Raw genomic sequence first — 15,082 nt, 5'->3', positions numbered from 1 at the left:
ATTATGATTTTATACAGAGTTTAATATAGTGTTGTTACAAATAGCACATACGTTTCATTAAACTGAATGTTTCGTTTGAATAGAATACCAATATGTTTGTAGCTAATATTTTTATGAGTATGAGTTTATTCAAGAAGTGCCTACTCACTTAGTGAAGAAAATATTGTAGAAAATCCTTACCTAAACATTTTTCCTTTTTATAAAAATAAGTAGATACGTATTTCCCGCTGTTTGGAATATTACCTCCCTCGCTGTATAATATAAAAGCAACTTATAGTCCCGTTTAAAACTGAAACGAATATAACGGAATTATCTCTAGACGAATTCTGTAACGATCTCCCGCTCGGTAGCAACTGTGAGCATAATTTATTTCCTGCTAAAGAGTATAGTATGCCGCCGAAGCCAAGAGCGTTTGTACACATTAACGCGGTATAGCTCATGAAAAATCGCTTAGGGTAGAAATAAGCGAACCCAGTTTGTGCGGCAATATAATGTGAAAGCCATTAATCCTTTTTTTTTGTATTTTTCTCAAAAACGACACCCATATATTCGCTTTTATATATTGTACTAATATTACAATATATTTGACATTCACGCTCTTATTTTAGCTAGCTTAAACGACATATTTTGAAGACTGAAACTTAAATAAAAATTATGGAGACTTTTATTATATTAAATATATGACTTTGAATGTAATTGATTACGCTCTATAACACTTGTGTGTTTTAAGTTTTACAAAACTGATTTTGCATAAAGCACTTTGTTCGCCCTTTATGAGACGCCTATTAGCCGGCGGGTATGTGTAGATCATATTGTAGCGTCACCGTATTGCCTCTAGTTATTTTTATTTATTTTTCACATAATATGTGAATGTATCACAATCTTGTGATTTATTTTAAGTTTGATCGAGTAAGTAATAAATCTAAGAAAGTTACTAACTATTAGTCGTGTTTAACGGCCTTGGTTCATGGAGATATTGAGTAATTATTACGAGTATAAAGCTACATTTAGGACATTTTAGTTATGACGACGCTTCTGCGCAGTGATTCAGCTGATAGCTGATGGGTGTGTTGAGTGTAAGACATCATTATTTATATTTTTGTTTTCTTAAGTAAATGTTACGTTCCTCGTGGTATCACTATTGACCTGTTTTTATTTTACTAAAGTTTAAATCTATTTTCATTGTAAATATAATATCCCAAAAGATGTTCATGTAAAATGTTGACAAGACGACACCATATGGCTCGTTCTGACAAAACGTTATCAGATCTGTTGTAGAGCCAAGTTTCTATCACTACATGCCTTAACTATACAAGTCCTAACTTCACAAACTCTACCATACCTTAGTCAAAACCATTTTGCTATCGTCAAATGATCAAATTCATTATGTAAATCACACACATATATAAAATCATTAAGTAGTTAATTTATATACCTATATAAATAAAATCATTAAGTAGTTACTAAATATGAGAGTTTCCAACATAATGTCCTTTAAGGCGATTGAATAAAAGTCAGTCTCTTTAAGTTGCGATTTCACTAGAAACTATAGAAATAGTATATATTTTATTTTAACACTTCATAAAAATAAAATAATAATAACTTTATTTAAAAATAAACATTTTAAGCAAATTGTAACAATTACAAAAATTCACTTATGTAGAAGTTTAATTACACAAAAAAAATGCAGTTCAGACTGATTATCCTATAAGGATTATAGATATAAACTGTGTTAAGGATGATCAGCCAACCTCCCCTATGCTACAATATATAATTTTGGCACAAGTTCTATAAGAAGGGATAGACATATTTACAACAGATACAATCTTACAAAAGTAATAAAGCATGAGATGCTGAATAAGAAATCAAGTATATGTGGGTTAGTTAGTGTATGTGTGAGTTTAAGTGTATGTATGTTAGTGTGTGTGTGAGTGAGTGTGCGAAAGTGCCTAAGCTAGTCCATGTATCAGTTTAAAGTGAGAACAAGAGTGTACAGCTTTGTCAATTTAAATAAAGTAGGTACTAAAATATACTGTATAGTAGCTGCATTTTAACTGTTGCTTTTGCGTTTGCTGTAAAACGTTTGGAGCGCAACCCGTCATGCTGTTCCACCGCAGACATGTAGGTATACATTTCTCAGAACGTTTTTCTAAAAAATGAGTTTGTCACGCAGTTTTCTTATACAGCCGAGTGATTTATAGGTCATGAACTAGAGTTTATATATTTTTGTATGTTTGTGAATTATTTAATGCTAGATCGTATGTAAACATGCGAACATAAGCTCTATCTCAGCGCTCTAGTTATTAAGAGAGAATGATGTATAGTTTCTTAATAAACAAAAAGTTTGTAGTAGTAAAAGTAACGAAACATGTTTTCATTATATTAGGAAAGAAACAGGGCAAATATGAGTCCACCCGAGCAAAGTCACAAGAAAAAGTTTGTCTTCATCACGATGAGGGAAGTTTTGTTTTTATACTAATATTTTCGATTGCACGCTTAAACTACTGACTCAACTTATATTTGTGTAGATGTAACTTTCACATCATTATTTTTGTTTAAATATAACGCTCAAGGCGACCATTACTTTCATCCCATGTAAACAGTCCTTCACGTAATTTAAAATTAAATTCTACAGCTTTTGAGATTCTGAATTAAGCCTTAATTGTAGAAGTTAGACAGTATACAAGTTTTAACAATATAATTATAAGTTTTACTAAAATTATACAACAGTATAGTTTTATATTCTAAAGTCTAAGTTATATTTTTATTACGTCGTGAGTTTAGTAATATTGTAGTAACAATAAATAAAATATATTGACCCGAAAATTGTAAACTGATAGAAACTTAAAACTAACGTAATGCACATTTTAAATTATAATATTGAATAATTCAGACGTTAACAAGTATAAAACACAATTTTATTTATATCGATTTTTCCTGCAACATTTATAAATAAAATATTAATAAAACAGCTTCATCCATTTTAAATATGTAAAAAAAGTAGTTATTTAATAAGGTAAACAAGGAGTAGCTGTATTCTAGTACGGTTTACTGTTTTCCTTTGGAATGGCTTCTTGTAGTAATCGAATAGAATTCAATTTTAAAATTAATTTTAGGCAGAACAAACTTTGTAAGCAGGGGCAGCATAATGTAAAGTAAATTAATCAAGAAATATAGATAAATTGAAAGTAAACTTTCTAGCAATGTATTTTCTTTCGAATTTAATAATATTTTTATTAAAAAGGACGAAAAATGGTGTGATAAAATAGAATCCCAGAAGACAGACTTTGTTTAAGTTTCCATATGAATGGGTGTATCCACAATTATTCAATGAATGAAGGAGATACACACAAACAAAGTTAAATTGATGTTAGGGGATGGATATTCAAAGTTGATCAAAGGTGAAAACAAAGGAGGTATTTACTTTATTTGTTTACTTCTAAAACCAATACCCAAATCATATTAGAATTCTGCCCTTTACAAACAACCACTAAGTAAATTTAGGCGTCTAAATATTGGAAGAAACATAGTTTACTAAAACGTTACGTAACTTTTTTGTACGAGAATATACGTGTATGAATCTGTATACTCTAAATAAATTTTAATAATACTTATCTTGTCACATACGAACCCAGCACGATGCCCAGCTTTAATTGCATTTTAGTAGGATTCTGGCGGTCCAGGAATGTCGGATAACATTTTAGCACTAAAATACAACTAGCCGTAATTTGTTACACGAGAATACTAATCATATCCTGAAATTACGAGGTTTCTGGAGAATTTCGTGTGTAAGTGGATTAATATATTACGTGATTATATCATAATATGAAATACGTTTTTAGTTTTGTCGTCTTTTACATATACAACACACGCGCGCACACACACATATAAACACAATGTAACAAATATTATTTTATCTTAGATCGTTATGTATATTTCGATGGCTACAGCGTAGAATACGCAAGTATATTTTATTTCCATATTATATAAAGCGAAAAAGGCTGGCTGGCGTTACGAATCTCAGCAGTGCGTATCAAAGGAAGGAGTCGTTTTTTATGCAATGAGACAATTGATTTCCGTTCGAGGCAAGCATAACTATGAATTTATTTTGTGGAGACAACTCTCGATATCATTTCCTTTTAAAACAGTTAATTAACATCATTTTCTAAAATTTTTTATAGTTAGTATAGTATAAAGTCCCGTCATCCGATAATCCAAAAATCATTTTAGTTTAATTATTATTATTATTTTAAAATGTTATATGTGTATGCGTAAAGAGTGCAGTTTGATTGATCGAGTGATTGATTGTTTATAAGACGTTGAGAAGGAGCGACGTCATTTTTGAGTCATTCTTTCAAAGCTTTTGACGCTAGAATGAATGTAGGCGTTTTTTTTTTTGTTACCGTTAATATCAGGATAAGTTTTGTAGAAAAAAGTTTTCACTTCTCACCTAGTTTCTCTGAATTAATTTACAGGTTCATTCGGGGTCATTTCTTATTTTCACTTTTCTGTACAAATTTAGTTTAAATATTTGGTATGTAAGGACTAATTATTTACTAGTATAATGTTTCTTTTTATGAAATTAAAATAATTTCTTTAAAAGCAGAAGATCTACTCGTAATTGGGCCGCTATCCGCCTTAACCGCGAAGAGGTAATTCAGATCAGAGATACGTTGTCTTTTAATTTGTTATTGTCCTATGCAAATCAGTCCCTTTTTGCAGCTTAGTCCGCCAAGCTTACTATGAGATACGACGACATTCTCATCGGGTAGATTTCGACGTTCTATATTTGTATACATAACATAGCCTACATTTTTATACATTAATTTTTATAGTGTTTGTATAAAAACAACTAAACTCTAAACTAAACAACTATATTTAGAATACTGCAAAAAAAATCGGAAAATGTACGTACATATTCAACATTGAACTACTAAAACTGATTCCGTACTCATTATTATAAGAAGTGAGTCTGCGTGTAAGCGGTTTCTATGCGTTGTGGTTTCTGGTATACCAAGTGTACGAGTCGATTTACAATTATCAAATTTATTCGAGTTTAACAATATTGTTTATATAAAAACTTAATAAAATAAGTTAAATAATCTTTAACCTTGAAATTTATGAGACGCTACGCGAGGATCTCAGGCTGAGGCGAAGTCGAAACTCCGAAGCCGGGATTAGCTCCAAATGAAGAAAAAGCGAGGCGGGAAATAAGACGTAATCCATGAGACGTGACCCAAATTCCTCTTTAAACATCGACGATTTGATATCATCATAAAAACAATTTAATTTAAATTTACATTTCTTTTTAAGATTGAGCTAAATTTATTCGTTTATCTCTTTTATTCTTATTTTACTGTTCGTAGCGCTGTGTAAGGAGTGTTTAAATCAATATCAATTGAATATTTACCTTAACATTTTCCCGATGATCAAAAGTTGAGTGTTATTTTTCTTACAAGTAATTTTTATTTTTCATAATGATTTAAAACATTTCTAAGAGTTTAGTAAGTTTTAGAGTAATTGTTTATAATATACTGTTAAAGATGTATATGTATGTATAGTATCTTTAGCCGTTGTGGTAACAACTGCGGTTCTGCGGTTATTAACTTTTGTCAAGCTTACTAAGCGATTGTGTTTGATTTTATTGATGAATTGTATAAGATACCGGAGGTTGTGAAACATTTATATCGCGTACTAAAATAATATATAAAGACGTTTATAAAATATTATACAAATAATCTCGTCTTCCGAAATTTGCATGATTTAGACGAAAATTAGGTTTTACATGAATGTACGAGTATATCCGCAACTCCGCAATGAAGTAGCGTGGTTAATTACACTCCGCATCCTTCTACTAAGTAGGTAAAGAAGCTTTTGTGTTATGTGTTTATGAACCGCTAGCAAACATTACTTTTTATCGCGCGGTGTGTATTTAATGTAGTAATTATTAAGTTTGTTCGATACAAAATATTATTATTATTATTAAATAACGGTTACAGGAATGAAGTCGTCTCTGAGTGAGGCAGCTTTTAACGGACTTCAAAAAAGAAGGAGATTCTCAATTCGATTGTATTTTTTAAGTATGTTACTTTTCACTGGGTAGGTTTGCATGTACGTACGTTGTATTACTTGTTGATGTAATTAAAGTTGTTTTTTTTTCGTTTGCCAGCAAACACAATTGAGCAAAAGAGATTGATGGGAAATAACAGCATTTGAGGAATTTGGTCTTTGTTTCTTTTGTTTAAAATAATGCACTAAATAATAAAAAAATAAAAAAAAATATCTATATGTTTAATTTTTTTTCCGAAATTGATAAATTAAATGAAGAGACATAAAGGAGTTGAATCAACCTTGAAATAAATTAATTGTTATCCGAACGCGCGCTAACAATTCTTGATGCAGAAAATAGACTGACGACTAAAGTTAGTGGTAACTTTTGCATCAACTACGGTTCTTTAATTTCGACTTTACGACTTTTTCAATTGCGCTTCGACTGACTACTGTGCACCAATTTAATCTTTATTTGCTGAAGCAAAAAACCGCTAGCAAACGTAATAAGGAAACTTGAACTTAATATTGCTCGTGTTTTAAGTAATTGTGAACAAAGTTAAACGTTAAGTTAAATGTAAATGTGATTAGAATTAAATTATATCTTGTGCTGTGTGGCTACGGCACTAAAGAATTTAGCCACCCCTTGTCTTCCCGTGGGTGTCGTAAGAGGCGACTAAGGGATAACAAGGTTCCACAACCATCTTGGAACTTAAGAAGCCGACCGATGGCGGGATAGACATCCAACTGCTGGCTTTGAAATACACAGGCCGAAGACGGGCAGCAGCGTCTTTGGTGCGACAAAGCCAGTACTGCGGTCACCAACCCGCCTGCCCAGCGTGGTGACTATGGGCATAACACATGAGTTCACGTTATTTTTGACGTAAACTTGTGGAGTCCTATGTCCAACACTGGACTGTATAGGCTGTAATGATGATGATTGTGCTGTATTATAACTTTCAATAAAAGTTATTTTATCGTTTTTATATACATATCGTTGATATAGATAAAGAAAAACAAACAAAACTTCCGAGTTATACTTCAATTACAAATAACTTCATAGAAAGTCAGAAACTACAAAGCAGTCTCTAAGGTACAGGCAAGTTGAAACTGAATGATAGGTTGGTTGACTGTTTGTTCTTCGGGGACATACGATGTTTGATTTCGGAAACTGTCGACACCCCTTTAGTTTACGTGGCTCTTGGGGTCGGTACAGTAACCGTTCCGCATCATTTTCCTATCTATTACAATTTTTACTTCCATTTTTGTACAGCGGCATTTTGTTTTAAATTTTACGTTTTTGGGAGAAAATATTTTAATTAAAAAAGTTTAGAGTGCTATATTAATGACGTAACAAAGTCAATCTAAATTTATAACTACGTAAAGTAATAAGCGGTCAGAAGTTTAAAAATTATTGTAAACAATACAAGGACGTGGAGATGTGATATTAAAAACAGAAATAAAAATGATATATATTGGTAACGTCTTAAGTACCTATTGCTATAAATCATCAGGATATGTTACGGTACGAGAGAAATATATTTCACAAAGTTGTTAGAGAAAAAAAACTTTGTTAATTGCATACATAGAATTATCTAAATCATAATTGAGTGAGTCGCGCCCGAAGGCTTATTTCTCGGTTCCGGTTTAGTCCGCTCATGCCACGTACGCGACCGTATTGAAATACATAGGCAGAAAAGGCTCTAATATTAGTCCTGTGTAACATGTTTAAGTAGTTCAGTGGAATTAGCGAGACCCAAGTTAGTTTGCGTTGTGATATTATCCCTTAGCGGTCTAACGTGAATTATATTTTGATTCGCCTGTAATAAAAGTATCGATCATAGTATGAAACATTATCGTGTATCTTTTTGAGACACGAAATCCATTTCAAACTAAGATGATTAATTAATACAAATTTAGTGTAATTATAGATAATATCATCTTTTCAATTTAACTTTTATGTTATGCACTGCACGTAAAAAAGTATGAATATCGATATGAGTATTCGTCGAACGAGTTACAAAAAGCTTACAGAAATCAAAAATATCGGTAGGAATTATAACAATTCGGTTTTAACCACAACCATTTCATGCTGTTTTCGTGAATTTTATCTATATTAAAAGGTTTCCTTGTGAATATAATCCCTTCTTATTTCTACTAAATGGATATTGAAAAAATTTTATAGCATCTCTTTGTCGGAAAATCTTTTTCAGAGTACTCTATTTTGCCTTTCGCAATGACGCCAATTTAAGGTGAATGAACGAGCAAAATCCCTCTACATGAAAGAGGCGGTGCTGAGGAGGTGATGAGTTTATACAGTTCCATTTAGTCAACGGCGCACCTTTAAACTGAGAAATCGGCGCCGGGAGGAACTCGTTGCTCTTTTCATGGACAAGGCACTGTATTCGTTTATGCAGATTTTTTCGTTTATAGCTATTTTAGATAAGAGTAGACCTTACTCAGACTCAATCATACCCTAATTGTCCTTATTAAATATGTTTGTTTTTGATGGTTTGATAACCTTTAAGACACTTGTACTTTATTCACGTCATAATTAAGGCTTTACTTTATTCTTAATACAAGGTCAATTTTTCTTTTATGATCTGAATTTACAAACACTACAACAATACAATTTGGAAACAAATATTGTTAAGAACGGGGCAGAATAAATTCGAATAGAAACTAGAAGCCAGTTAAAAGTGTAAACAAACAATTAATGAAATAAATATATAATAATAATACAATGAAAATTAGTATCGAAATTCAAATTTCGTAAAAAATCAAATTTCAAATAGAAAAATCTACGATATTAAAGTTGAGTGTAAACAAGAATTGCTACAACGGAAAACAAGCGCGCTGCGGTTTGATATCGCTGGCTTTTGCTACGTTTAATTTAACATAGTTGTACAGTTCTCCTCGCCTCATGGATGCTGGTACGACGAGTTTTGCGTGACCACTGCTATGCGAGGTAGGCCATCACAAAACTTCACGTATACTAATAACATTGCTAACTCTTCTATTTTGTATCAAATTAATAAATGTAATATTTAAAAATGATAATAAAAGTATATTACTAGGTTCAAGGTTATAATAATAAATAAAGGTGTGTGGGTTTAGTGGCGCTATATGTCAGACAAGACTTGACTTAATGATTCACAGTTTTTGAAAACTTCTTTACGCACGCTTGACTTAGGGAATAAGCTGGTGAATGCGTAACGAGAGCGTTACAAAAAGTGTAAACAGACGAAGCGAACGGAAATTGAGAGGGAGATATAAGTTGGTGAAGATAAAAAGAGAGAGAGTTAGGTTTCGTAAGTTTTACTTCCGTCGTGTGGTCTAAAGCACACCCGTTTTTTAAAGAGTACGAGCGGAGTTTATTGCTTCTACTCTGCAGAATTCAAATTCCAGTTAGAGGGTAGGTTTACATTCACTATAATTGATTTACTAAAAATTTAAGTAAACTTGATTTGAATATTGGAACAAACATGTTTTCACACCTACTTGAATTATCTAATTTATGATTTTGATTTTTTTGTATTACGTTAACAACATCCAATCTAAAAACTAATAAAATCAAAAGATACGATTTCACAAACGCTCTTAAAGAAATAATTCATTAAAAATTGTCGACGTGAAAGTCTATAAACTTAAAGGCTATGCTAGTCCACTGCTGTCTCCTCATTATTAGATTGTTCACTAAAAAATTGTTACGCAAAATTTATAATTATAAAGATATACAATGATAAATAAAGAAAAAAAAATACTGTTGAGTTTTTTAACAATAAAATATACATTAGGAATCTAGTTGTAGTCCTAGTATTGCTTTAATATGTACATACTTATATGAAAAAGCATAGCTCCAAACGGGTTTTAATGCTTACTTGAAGAAGCAAAAAATTAATATTAAGATTTCTAGACTTCTCGCATTTACAATGAAATAAATCTTTATTTGTATCTAAACATCAAAATTTTACTCGTATACTTTCTGTAAACAATTGTTAAATGTGACTAATAATATATACAAGTGTAGATACAGAGTTTGTAAAGAAATTAAAATGTATAATAAAAAATTAAGATGATGATGATGATGTTAACGATTATAACTGAATTTGCTTCCTAATTTTTCCTTTTGAAGTGAATTCTCAAGGGGATTTTATATTAAGTTACATTAACGTAGCGCCCCTTAACGCTTTACACGATGAATAAATTATTGAACTGGTATGCTAGCCTCCCCTTTATCCATATGCGCGTAATGGGAGCGGTAAAGTCTACGAAAATTGACAATTAATTGTCCCCACAAGGCAGAAAATAGTTACTAACTTCGCTCAAGTAACTAAAATAAAGAAAGCTAAAAAGAATAAGAAAACGTTATCCCTAAGATTGGATATATTCATGTTATTGTTGATATTTATTCTGTAAAAACTATTTTGATGATCAATAATATTTTGTAAAAACACGAGTCAAAAATACTAGTTATTATTAAATTTAAATCTCTTTTATCTCCAGCTAGATAAACTTTACGCCTTATAAAGTTAAAATGCAATGTTATGCGCGCAGCGCATAGTGTATGTATTAACAACCAGACTAGAAATAAATATTTGTATATATGTGATATTTGTGATATTTTTTTTACATAAAAATTGTGCAGTGTGAATGTAAAATTATAAAGATCTCTCCATATATTTTTGTTACTAAGCTGTTAGCGATGAAGATGCAAAGTTCAAAGAAAGAATTTGTATGTTATCTAGAAATGGTTACGGAGAAAACTGCAACATGTATTCTAATACATATACGTATACATACATGGATATAATTTTTGTAGTCAATTTAACAATACAAATTAAAAAATATCAACCTAATAAAAAAACAAAAAAAGGAAACAAAAAAAATAAACAACGGAACGAGCATTCCTATTAACCTCGTTCGAGTGCATTCTTTTTCTTTTCTAGTCGTTCAATCTATTGATTAAAGTTTATATTTCGAATGTTCGAGTGGTCAGGGTTGTGTTATAATGTAATAAAAAAGTAAAAAAATGACAGCGTCATTTTTTTACTTTTTTATTACATTCTTATTAGTGATTTTTTTTTACTTTCTTATTAGTGAAAATTTCTTAGTGTTTTATAAAATAAATTTTGCGTCATCTCAAACGTATATATATTAGTTTCACCTGTGGCTTTTCCGATATCATGTAGATAGCTTTAAATTAAACCAAATTATGGAATTTTTATTTTATTAAAAATTCTCAGCAACGTTAAAATTAGACTTATAGTAGCATCAAAGGGCCAAATAACAAATTCTTTATTTTTTTACTACAAAATAATTTCAAATATAACCGCAATAAAAATTACTCACTTTCAAAGAAACTTTCAGGCTCTATTTTACCCTTTAAGTGGTAGAATTTTTAAAGTCTTCTTTCTGGATCTTAGCATGGTAAAATAATGTAAAGGCCAAAATTAGTGTTAGAAGCTTCAATACATTAGCATTGGAGATAAAATCGGCTAGTGCTGATATAATATTTAATAAGATTAATTATTTCGTTTTTTTTCTCTCTCCTCGTATCTATTGAGTATTTTTACACAGTCATAGCTTTGAAGGAACATTTTTAGAGAACAACGAATTGAATTAAATATTCTTATAAAAAGTTAAAAACGTAACGAAGTAATTTGATTATGATGTAGGAGCTAAATATATTTATACACTAGAACTAGAGGGGTAATGATACAAAAAGGTTTTATAACATTTGTACCAAATCATAATGTCTTTTAAGTAAGATTCGAATTTTCGAATTAATCACCAAAATCTTCGTGTAGTTTCCGAACCACTGCACCGAACTGAATAATTTTTTTCTCTTCGCGTTCGTTATTTTACGTTACACCTAATCGAAAATATAATCACAAAAAAGGGAATGTCTTATCTCCAACGCGTGACTTCTGTGACACACTGAGCTTACTCCTTATGAATGATTACCGCGAAATTTAAAAATTAAAATTGAATTGAATTAATCAAATAATAATAAAATAAAATAATTAAACTCTAAAATCAAAACATAAATTGATGCTTGCTATTGGTATTGGTATAATGAATGCTGGAATGCTATTACACCTATTACGGGCAACGCACATGAGTTCACGCCATTATTGGCGCGAACTTGTAGCGGTCTATGCCCGGCAGTGGACTGTGATAGGCTGAAGTGATGAGTGATGATGCTATTACACCTATGTCTAGCATAAACATTTAATAGCGCTGTAAAGCGTCATTCTCAGCATCGCCGCTGTTTTGTTCTTTCAGACTATTTCACTACGCATTTTTTTTCATACCGTGCAAATAGGAAAAAAAAACGGTACGAAGTTCGCATAGTCAGCTAGTCAAACATATTTTCAATTAAACGTTTATAAATGAAGTCAAATAAGCGTAAAATATAAAAGTATTAGAGTAAGTGTAAATATTTAGAAACAAATAGTTTTTAATAGACACACAATTAAGCTAAAACTTTATGTTTGAATTAGTTATATTAAACTGGGGACTTACCGGCCGGTATCTAGAATTTCATTTAGCAATCCCAGGTTGGCTATAATCTAGTCGTGGAACTTAATGGGCCATAGAGCGGTCCCGATTAAAACTGCCGTCTATATGGATAGCTACGGCTTAGGATGTGGTGTCTAACTTTTAATGAGTTTATGAGTATCCCATGCGCCGCTACCTATGCTTGGGATGATAAAAGATATTCTCGAACGTCTTATTTAAGTTTATAACTTGCGAACGAGAATATCAAGTATACAAAGTCTTGCCTTTATTAGTACCTTCTTGGCGTTAGTTATTATTAATTCGCTTCTAAATTATTACTAAAATTTATAGTTTAACTACTACAGGCCACATTTGTCCAAGCTTAGTAATAAAAATGGCTAAAAGCATTTCTTTTGAAGACATTCCAAACAATTTGTCTTGTTCTTATTGGTTTCTCTTTCTTGGTCTATTGCCGTATATTTAGAACGTCATGTACAAATGTTACAGGAACAAGGTGCAGAAAGTTGGACAGAACTGGCACATAAATCAAAGCTAGGAGCGCGGCAGCTGGCAGTTTGTGAATAGTTCTGTCGGGCCACCGCGTATGACATTCGATTACATCTGTTCCAGGGGAAAAATATATCTGAAATTTGTGAGCCTCTGAGGCTCGGAAATTAAAACAACGTGTTTCAATACCGATTTCAATTTTAGATACTAATTGATGGCTTTATTTTAAAGAAAATTGAATTTTGCTGTTCTATGATAATATATGATTTTCTTTTTTGAGTTCCAATAGTTATTGTCGTAATTAAAGTATGTATATTGCGGAAATTAGGGTTCACTTTATAATTTTTAGAAAATCGATAATTATTACATTCCAAGAGCGATCCGTAAGTGTAAGTGACAAAATTAAAAAATATTTATTTAAGGTCAGCTCTAGAGAAGGGTCAGGGGTACCACCTGAGGGTAGGGTCGGCAAAGCGCTTGGTGTTGCAAAGAAATATAGACTACGGTAACAATTTACTATCAGGTGGATCGTACGCTTGTTTGCATAGAGGTATAAAACAAAATTCCCGTGCGTACGTAGTGTTTTTTTTTTATTCGTATGTCTAAGGATTTGTAATGTTTGCTTTTAATATTTCTTGCTAATTTATTGACTTGTGTTTATTTAAATGTTTAAATTAACATATTGATCTATTTTAATAATATATATTTTATTTTCATATATATTGATATAATTTTGCTGTAGTCAAACAACATCGGGTCTTGGCTTTTGTTTTTATCTCTTATGTATAGGTACAATTGATTTAATATTATCCATTGAAGATGTAGACAAGATCGATATGTGATTTAAAAGTAAGACCGTAGGTGTTTAATTCGTAGGATGTATAGGATTCATCCAAAGTTTTATAAAATTGAAAAAGTATTGAGAAACAAATTTGGAATCTACCTATGGTTAATTTTGATATGAGAACATGTAGTTTGTCGAACACACTGTTTATATGATCTTTCCAACTTAGGTTACTAACTACAATAACAGGTAACGCTCAGTTTTAACAATGTTGATAGTGCTAAAGCCACAGGTATCAATAAAAGGATTGTGAAAACATTGATGGATATGTGCAGTTGTTTGTATATCTCCAAAGACTGTATTCTGGGTTGAGCTTAATTATAAAGATGTTTTTGGTTTTTTTTTTTCGATTTATTACCAGACTAACATCATGTGACCATTTCGATAGTTGATTGAAATGTTCGTATTGAAGTATTCACTGCTTGTTTTTTTTTACTGCGATAGGTTGATAGAAGATATGTATCATACGGATATTGGTCCATTTCACGGAAGACTTTAAAACAATCCTGTGCTTTTATTTCTGTTACGTGTATTTTGTCACAATTCGATCCCTGCATATGACAAACATTTGTATTGGCCATACAGGTGTTTGCCGTGGTCTGGATGTTTGTGCTGTCCTAGTGGGTCTCCCCATCGTGCCTCGGAGAGCACGTTAAGCCGTCAGTCCTGGTTGTTATCATGTACACCTGATAGCGATCGTTACTCATAGTAGGGAATATATCCGCCAACCCGCATTGGAGCAGCGTGGTGGATTAAACTCTGATCCTTCTCCTACATGGGGAAAAAGGCCTATGCCCAGTAGTAGGATATTACAGGCTGAAGCGGTATTTTATCACTGAATGTGTCTGTAATTTTAACACGGCGTTTTGTTCGACAAGTTATTATGAGAAATATTTAAAAGAGGGACCCTGATTCTGTTATCTTCTAATTTTTTAAGACAATTATTATGTCTTATAATCCTTCAAATCCTTTATTATAATTAATAAAATTAATCAAAATGTTATTTCTATCTTTCCATGTTTATTGAATAAACTGGAAAATAATGGATAAAAATTGTGTAGTAATTCTTTTGGCTGACAACCGAATTGATTACTATGTAGTAGGTACATTTTGCTTTATAAACATTTTGAAGATGTTGGTAAATTATATTTATCCATTTCTTTATGAATTGTTGAAAGA

The sequence above is a fragment of the Melitaea cinxia genome, chromosome 8, assembly GCF_905220565.1.
Source record: "Melitaea cinxia chromosome 8, ilMelCinx1.1, whole genome shotgun sequence".
Taxonomy (NCBI): Eukaryota; Metazoa; Arthropoda; class Insecta; order Lepidoptera; family Nymphalidae; genus Melitaea; species Melitaea cinxia.
Note: the sequence above shows the minus strand (reverse complement) of the source record.